The sequence below is a fragment of the Olea europaea genome, chromosome 14, assembly GCF_002742605.1.
Source record: "Olea europaea var. sylvestris chromosome 14, O_europaea_v1, whole genome shotgun sequence".
Classification (NCBI taxonomy): domain Eukaryota; kingdom Viridiplantae; phylum Streptophyta; class Magnoliopsida; order Lamiales; family Oleaceae; genus Olea; species Olea europaea.
This window is the reverse complement of record NC_036250.1, coordinates 11,652,622-11,659,873: the sequence shown is the minus strand read 5'-3', so window position 1 is coordinate 11,659,873 and position 7,252 is coordinate 11,652,622. Positions and strand designations below refer to the sequence as shown.

The following is a 7,252-nucleotide window of genomic DNA, read 5'->3' as shown; positions in this document are numbered from 1 at the left end:
TCGACCTGAGACAAGCGTACTATAGGGATCAAACAGCAGAATTCTGGGCATGGATGGTGCAGCAATTGGTATAGAGTTCATCGTGGAGGAGGATTTTTATTAGCATAATGCTTGATGTACAGGCCCTGTAAGGCCCCCTCACATGCTGTGTGAGGGGGTGGGTGATTATTTAAAAAAAAAAATTACCCTACCTCCCCTATAATGTGAGTGGCCTGTACAGGCCCTGTTTCAAAATCCTATTAGTTATGATGCTTATCCTTTTGCAACTTTTAATTTTGAGCGAAAATTGAATGTTGATTTAGGTGAAGATTACGACGACCCACCTATTTTTGAAATTGAAGTTAACAAAAATGTACTGAAAGAATTGTTACACCATGGATCCTTTGTAGGCTCTATATAAGAACCAGATACCAGTGTGGCAGTAGAGGCCACATAGGCTTTCAGTAGTGAGACATGTGGAAAGTCTGTCCATTCTTCATTGCATTCTACTTGAGCATGGCTTCCCTCGCCTTTGGCATTACTATCATTCCTTTGATCTTTGCTCAACTTCGCCTATTGCAAAGGCATTTCCAAAATTGCGAAACAATCAAGTTGCCAACAGGCGAAGGTGACCATGATCTTCGAATCCGGTCTTGGACATGCTTTACTAGGAACTATTGAATAAGGAAACTATCTTGTCGATCCCTTCAAACGAGTCCCTAGAGATCAAGAAAGATCATATGAAATTAATTTCTACAATAAAATCTAATTGCACAAGGAAACTTAGCATAACCAACAAGGAGCCAAGCGAGCTTAGGGCTACCCTCGCCATCCCTATTCCTCAAGGGTTTTTCTCTTATAAATACAACATATATTTAAAAGTAAATTGATGTGTGTTAATTCACCTAATAGATAATAACAAATACCAAGCAAGTAATCTATCAAGTAAATAATAAGATTATTAAAACTGAAAGCAAATACTTCCCTATCAATACTCTGAAGATTTGGCACCAAAATGGATGGATAAAGGCTTAGATAAAGAGCCAAGAATCATACAGCAACACCACACAAATTGGATCAAAGTAACCAACTTAAATGGACCACAAGGAATACCCAAAACTGGCCAAGGAAGCTAAGAACACAAGGCATCTGTAAAGGACTGAAATAGGAACTGAAATCGAACATAGAGATTTGGCAAAACCAAGGTTCAAGTCGCAGGACACACTAGCCTAAGGAGTAGCAGGAGGCAGCCCACAAAAGGGACATAAGACAGAGGCCAAATAATATCACGAAGAGGAGTAGCCAGAGGAGGTTAAAAGGAGCAGCTAATGTCGAGAGGAAGCAGCGTGTTATGTTCACACAAAGAGGAGAGGCCTATTTTAAATATCCATGTAATAGGTTAAGTAATAGGTCCAGTGGTAATGGGTCGGGCCTTTAGAATGGTTTTGGTCTTTCTTTGTAATTTGGGCTACTAGGTTTGATTTTCTACTCAATACTTAGTGTTTCATTATTTGGCCGACGAAAAGTCTAATGAATAATTTCAATCCTGAATATTCATCATCACCCGATGTTTATTTGCTATCAAAATATCCAACAAACCTCCACTTTGATGCCAAATGTACTTGCAAAGAAAAGAAAAAATAAATTAGTGTTTGTACAATATGATTTCAAAATAAATTGAACATCATGTACCTTTACCAATGTTTAAAAGTGTAAGACAACTTCTAAACTTTACCAAGGGGAGCAACTTAGTGCCCTTGTTTGCAGGGTTGTAGTCAAAATACACTTTCTCAAGTTTTATAAGCATTGAGATATTACAATTCTAATAAATGCAGTATAACATCTAAATGCTTAGTCATGAAATACAGGATTCTTGCATAAATAAATAGCAGATGGACTATCAGAGTATATAGTCATATTGTCACTTAAGTAAACACACAAAACTTCTTTAATAGCTTCAGTGGCCGCTATATACTCAGATTCAGTAGTAAATAAAGCAACAATATGTTGTAATTAGGACTTTCAACTCATACAATACCATATAATGTAAATACATTATTGTCTATATCACCACTATAGTCAGCATCTGTGAAACCTTTAAATTTCACACCTTTACCCTCGGACTTATAAATTAACCATTAATCAAAAGTACTCTTCAAGTACCTAAGCAACCACTTTCAAGCTTCCCAAATGTTTGGTGCCAGGATTAGACATGTATCTGCTTAACACACTTACAATGTGAGCCATGTCAGGTCTGGTGCAGACCATGAGATACATGACAAATCCTATCACATTAAAGTAGACACATTACTCATAAAATTCGTTTCTTTTTCATTAGCAGGCGATTGGTCTTTAGTTAAGACAAAATGGTTTCCAAGAGACACAAAAGCAGACTTACATTCATTTCTTCAAAATTTTAGGCACATAAAGAGTTTCATGCACATATAAGCAATAATTACTTCTATCCTGATTAATCTCTGTACCATGGATCCACCTAGCATCTCCTAGATATTTCATATCAATTTTTATGCTTAATTTCAAATTCATCTTGTTTACCATCTTCATATTAGATCAATAAATAACATGTCATCCACATAAAGCAACAAATAGACACACTCTTTGTTAATGCTGTGGTGCAAGGAATAAAAGCAATGGTCAAACTCACACCTTTTGAAACCAATGAAAAGTACGTAAGAATCAATTTTCTTATAATATTAGCGTGGCAATTGTTTTAGCACATAAAGAGATTCCTTTAAAAAACACACATTGTTAGGTTTATACTTACTTTCAAAGCCTTTAGGTAGACTTAAAAAATCTTTTCATCAAGTCACTATGTAAAAAGGCGATTTTGATATAAAGTTATTCAAGTCCCCATCATAGTAAGCAACAAAAGCAAGCATGATCCTAATAGTAATGTACTTGACAACGAGAGAAAAGAATTCATTATAGTTTATCCCTTCTTTTTGTGTGTACCCCTTAGCTACAAACCTAACCTTATATCTCACGGTTTCACTCTCACTAGTTCTCTCCTTAATTTTGTATGCCCATTTACAGCCTACTCTGGATTTATCCTTAGGTCTTAGAACTAGATCCTAAGTTTGATTCTTATTAGGAGAGCTCATCTCTTCTCTTATGGCGCCTAGAAATTCCTATCATTTTTCACTTCGCCCAACTTTCTCATAGGTGTTAGGTTTCCTATCCACTAGTTTTTAATAATTAGTATAGGCTATGGTATAATCAGATAGTATTTGGGGTTTTTCTATGTGGTATCTTCTCTCTATCTTTATTTTATTGATAGTCATCTAAAGGGTCTTGATCAATAGCATTATTCTCTACAATCATCTCATCCACCTTCCATATTCTACTGATTGTGTATTGCTCTCTACCTCACTTGGAGTATTGGGGATGTGGATATTCACTCACTCTTGACGATTTCTTGTTGTTCCTTACTCTGTTTACATGGCATTTCGGACTCATTAAATGTGTCATCACGACTTATGATTATTTTCACACCCTTTTGGATTCTATCCTATAATGTATATCCTTTAACTCCCTTAGGGTAACTTAAGAAGGCAAACTTTTTAGCTCTAGGTTCTAGTTTTCCCTCATTTTGATAAGAGAAAGCATGACAACCAAAAGTCATAAGCATATATTATCAGCACACTTACCATACCAAATCTTATACTGAGTATCATCATTTAAAATAGTGAAAGGAGTCAAATTAGTCAGATAACATACAGTCATAACAGTTTCGCCCCAAAAAGACTTAGGCACGCTAAAACTTAACATCATACATCTAACTTTATCAAGTAAAGTATGATCCATCCTTTCAAAATTCCCATTTAGGGAGTGTAAGATACAGTCTTATATCCACTGATGACAAATTAATTACACAGACTGTCAAATTCGGCATTATAAAATTCAAAATCGTTATCAATATGCAAATATTTCACTTTTTGCCTATTTGATTTTCCACTTTAGATTTCCAATTTTTAAGGTTCACAAAAGTTTCAAATTTATCTTTAATCAAATAAGTGCATACGCATCGAAAGAAACCATCAATAAGAAAAATACTTATTACAACCAAAAAGTATAGAGTTTTTATTCTTATAGACAAATTATGAGAAGAGATTGTATGATACTTTCTTTTATTATACTATGTGTTGAAAGATTTGATCATTTCTCTTGTGATTTAGGTAACTTATATGTTCACATCTTTTTCAATTGTTGATTCTTTCGTAGTGACGAAATCGATCGATAACTTGATACGGAGCTATGTACATATCAACAACAAGGCTGATTGATTTAATTTAAATTTCAACTGAAATTTTAGGCTCTGTCTTTTTGTCCTGCTATGTATGCCTACATATATTGATTATTGTGTTCTTAGTCTATTACTTTTTATTGCTTTTGAGTAGAGTAAATTTTACAGACTACTCACCCACAAACAACACTTTTCAATTTCTTTATATGCTTATTTTGCTGCAAGGGTCAAATTATTTTGTTGTTTTAAGAGAGGAAAGTTGGGATTGTGATGGATAGCTGATATGTTTTCCTAAGCTATTTTTCTTGTAAAACTTGACCAAATCGACTAGTAAATTAAGTTGGATGAATGTTATGCTCAATCACTAGACTTTGGTCGAGTTGGCAGAGTACAACTCGATCGAGTTAACTATAGAATTGAGTTGGAGGCATGAAACAAGACTATTTGGTCAAGCCAGCAGTATCGTCCTTGAGTATAGGCAAGGAATAGGATCACGGCTTTGGTTAGGGCAAAAAAAAAATTATATATTACAATTATAAATAATAATAAAAAAATCTCAAAAAAAAGTTTGACATTCTTGCACGTTGTGATATAGTAAATTTTTATAATAAATATAAATCCTAGATGTGAAAATATGCACAATTCGTCTATGAAAGGGTATAAAAAATGAAAAGAAAAAATATAGGCTAGGCGTAAACGTAAATCAATATGCTGAAATAAAAAATACGAAGCACAGATGATATGGAAATAATGAATCCTAATGTTAATAGAGTTCAGGTTCAAATTCGATAGAATATTTTCTATAATATAGATGGGATTGTCTATCATTATAGATAAATGAAAAACTTTCTTAAGATTCTAATTCATCCACTTGAAATTTTCAAAATAGCTTGGTTGAACTTGAAAATTTCAAGTGGATGAATAAGTAAACAATTGAATTGGATTCGATTGAATGGTACCAACGAAATCAAGTGCTAACTCTCATATTTTATTGAATTAACAAACAAAACCTCAGTCGTATTTATAACGCTCTGGTAGTTAAAAATTGAGATACTTTTGGTCAGGCAATTAATGTGACTTGTGAGGTACAGCAATTATTAGAAAATAATCGAGTTAGAGCTGTAACTATGAGTGCTACAGATGGTCTAATCAGAGAAATAGAAGTGATTGACACAGGAGCTCCTCTAAGTGTTCTGATCAATGGAGCGACTCTGGGACGAATTTTCAACGTGCTTGGAAAGCCTGTTGATAATTTAGGTCCTGTCAATATTCTTACAACATTTCCTATTCATAGATCTGCACTTGCTTTTATATTGCTAGATACAAAATTATCTATTTTTGAAACAAGAATTAAAGTAGTAGATATTTTATCCCCTTATTGCCGTAGGGGAAAAATCAGACTATTTGAAGGAGATGGAGTTGCTAAAATGGTACTCATTATGGAATTGATTAACAATATTGCCAAAGCCCATGGGGGTGGATCCGTATTTGACGGAGTGGGTGAACGTACTCGTGAAAGAAATGATCTTTACATGGAAATGAAAGAATCTAGAGTGATTAATGAAGAAAATATTGCAGAATCAAAAGTGACTCTAGTTTACGACCAGATAAATGAACCACCTGGAGCTCGTATAAAAGTTGGTTTGACTGCCCTAACTATGGCGAAATATTTTCGAGATGTTAATGAACAAGACGTAATTTTATTTATCGACAATATATTTTGCTTCGTCCAGGCAAGATCCTAAGTATCGGCCTTATTGGGTAGAATGTCTTTTGCTGTCAGTTATCAACCTACCTCGAGTACCGAAATGGGTACTTTACGAGAAAGAATTATTTCTACCAGAGAAAGATCCATAACTTCTATTCAAGCAGTTTATGTAATTACAGTCGATTTGACCTACCCTGCTCCTACTACGACATTTGCACATTTAGGTGCTACTACTGTACTATTAAGAGGATTAGTTGCCAGGGGATCTATCCAGCAGTGGATCTTTTAGATTCAATATCAACCATGCTTCAACCTCGGATCGCTTTTGAGGAACATTACGAAACTGCGCAAAGAGTTAGACAAATTTTACAACATTACAAAGAGCTTTAGGACATTATAACTATCCTTAGGTTGAACGAATTATTTGAAGAGGATCGTTTAACTGTAGTAAGAGCACGAAAAATTGAGCGTTTCTTATCACAAACTTTTTTTGTAGCAGAAGTATTTACTGATTCTCTAGGGAAATATGTTGGTCTTGCAGAAATCATTAGAGGGTTTTCAATTGATCCTTTTCGGAGAATTAGATGGTCTTCCTGAACAGACCTTTTATTTGGTAGATAATATCGATAAAGCTACCGTGAAAGCTATAAACTTAGAAATGGAGAAAAATTGGAAGAAATGATTTTAAATCTTTGTATACTGACCCCTAATCGAATTGTTTGGAATTCAGAAGTGAAAGAAATCATTTTATATACTAATAGTGGTCAAATTGGCGTATTACCAAATCATACCTCTATTGCTACAACTATAGATACAGGGATTTTGAGAATACGCTTTGAGTACTAATGGTTAACGATGGCTCTAATGGGTTGTTTTGCTAGAATGGGAAATAATGAGATCATTATTTTAGTAAATGATGCGGAAAAGGGTAGTGACATTGATCCACAAGAAGCTCATAAAACTCTTGAAATTGTTGAAGCTAATTTGACAAAAGCTGAAGGAAAGAGACAAATAATTGAGGCGAATCTAGCTCTCCGAAGAGCTAGGACAAGAGTAGAGATTGTCAATGTGATTTCCTTTCGAATAATTAAAAAAAAATAATTATGTTTTAAGCCTATTTAGATGGGATTCTGTCGAGTGAATCCAATCAACCAGAATCCTATTTTGCTACAACGAAAATAAAATAAATAAATAAATATACAAAATCAATAAAAATAAAAAAGTGTGGGTTGAAAAACTTATTAGGTACCATTGACTCCGTACCTAATAATTTCTACCTACTATTGGATTTGAACCAATGA

At 34.1% G+C, this 7,252-nt stretch overlaps 1 pseudogene; it reads left to right on the top strand.

Annotated features, from left to right (window-relative positions):
• The first annotated feature begins 4,099 nt into the window (after window positions 1-4,099).
• On the top strand, window positions 4,100-6,633 carry LOC111409523 (annotated as a pseudogene).
• Window positions 6,634-7,252: the final 619 nt, after the last annotated feature.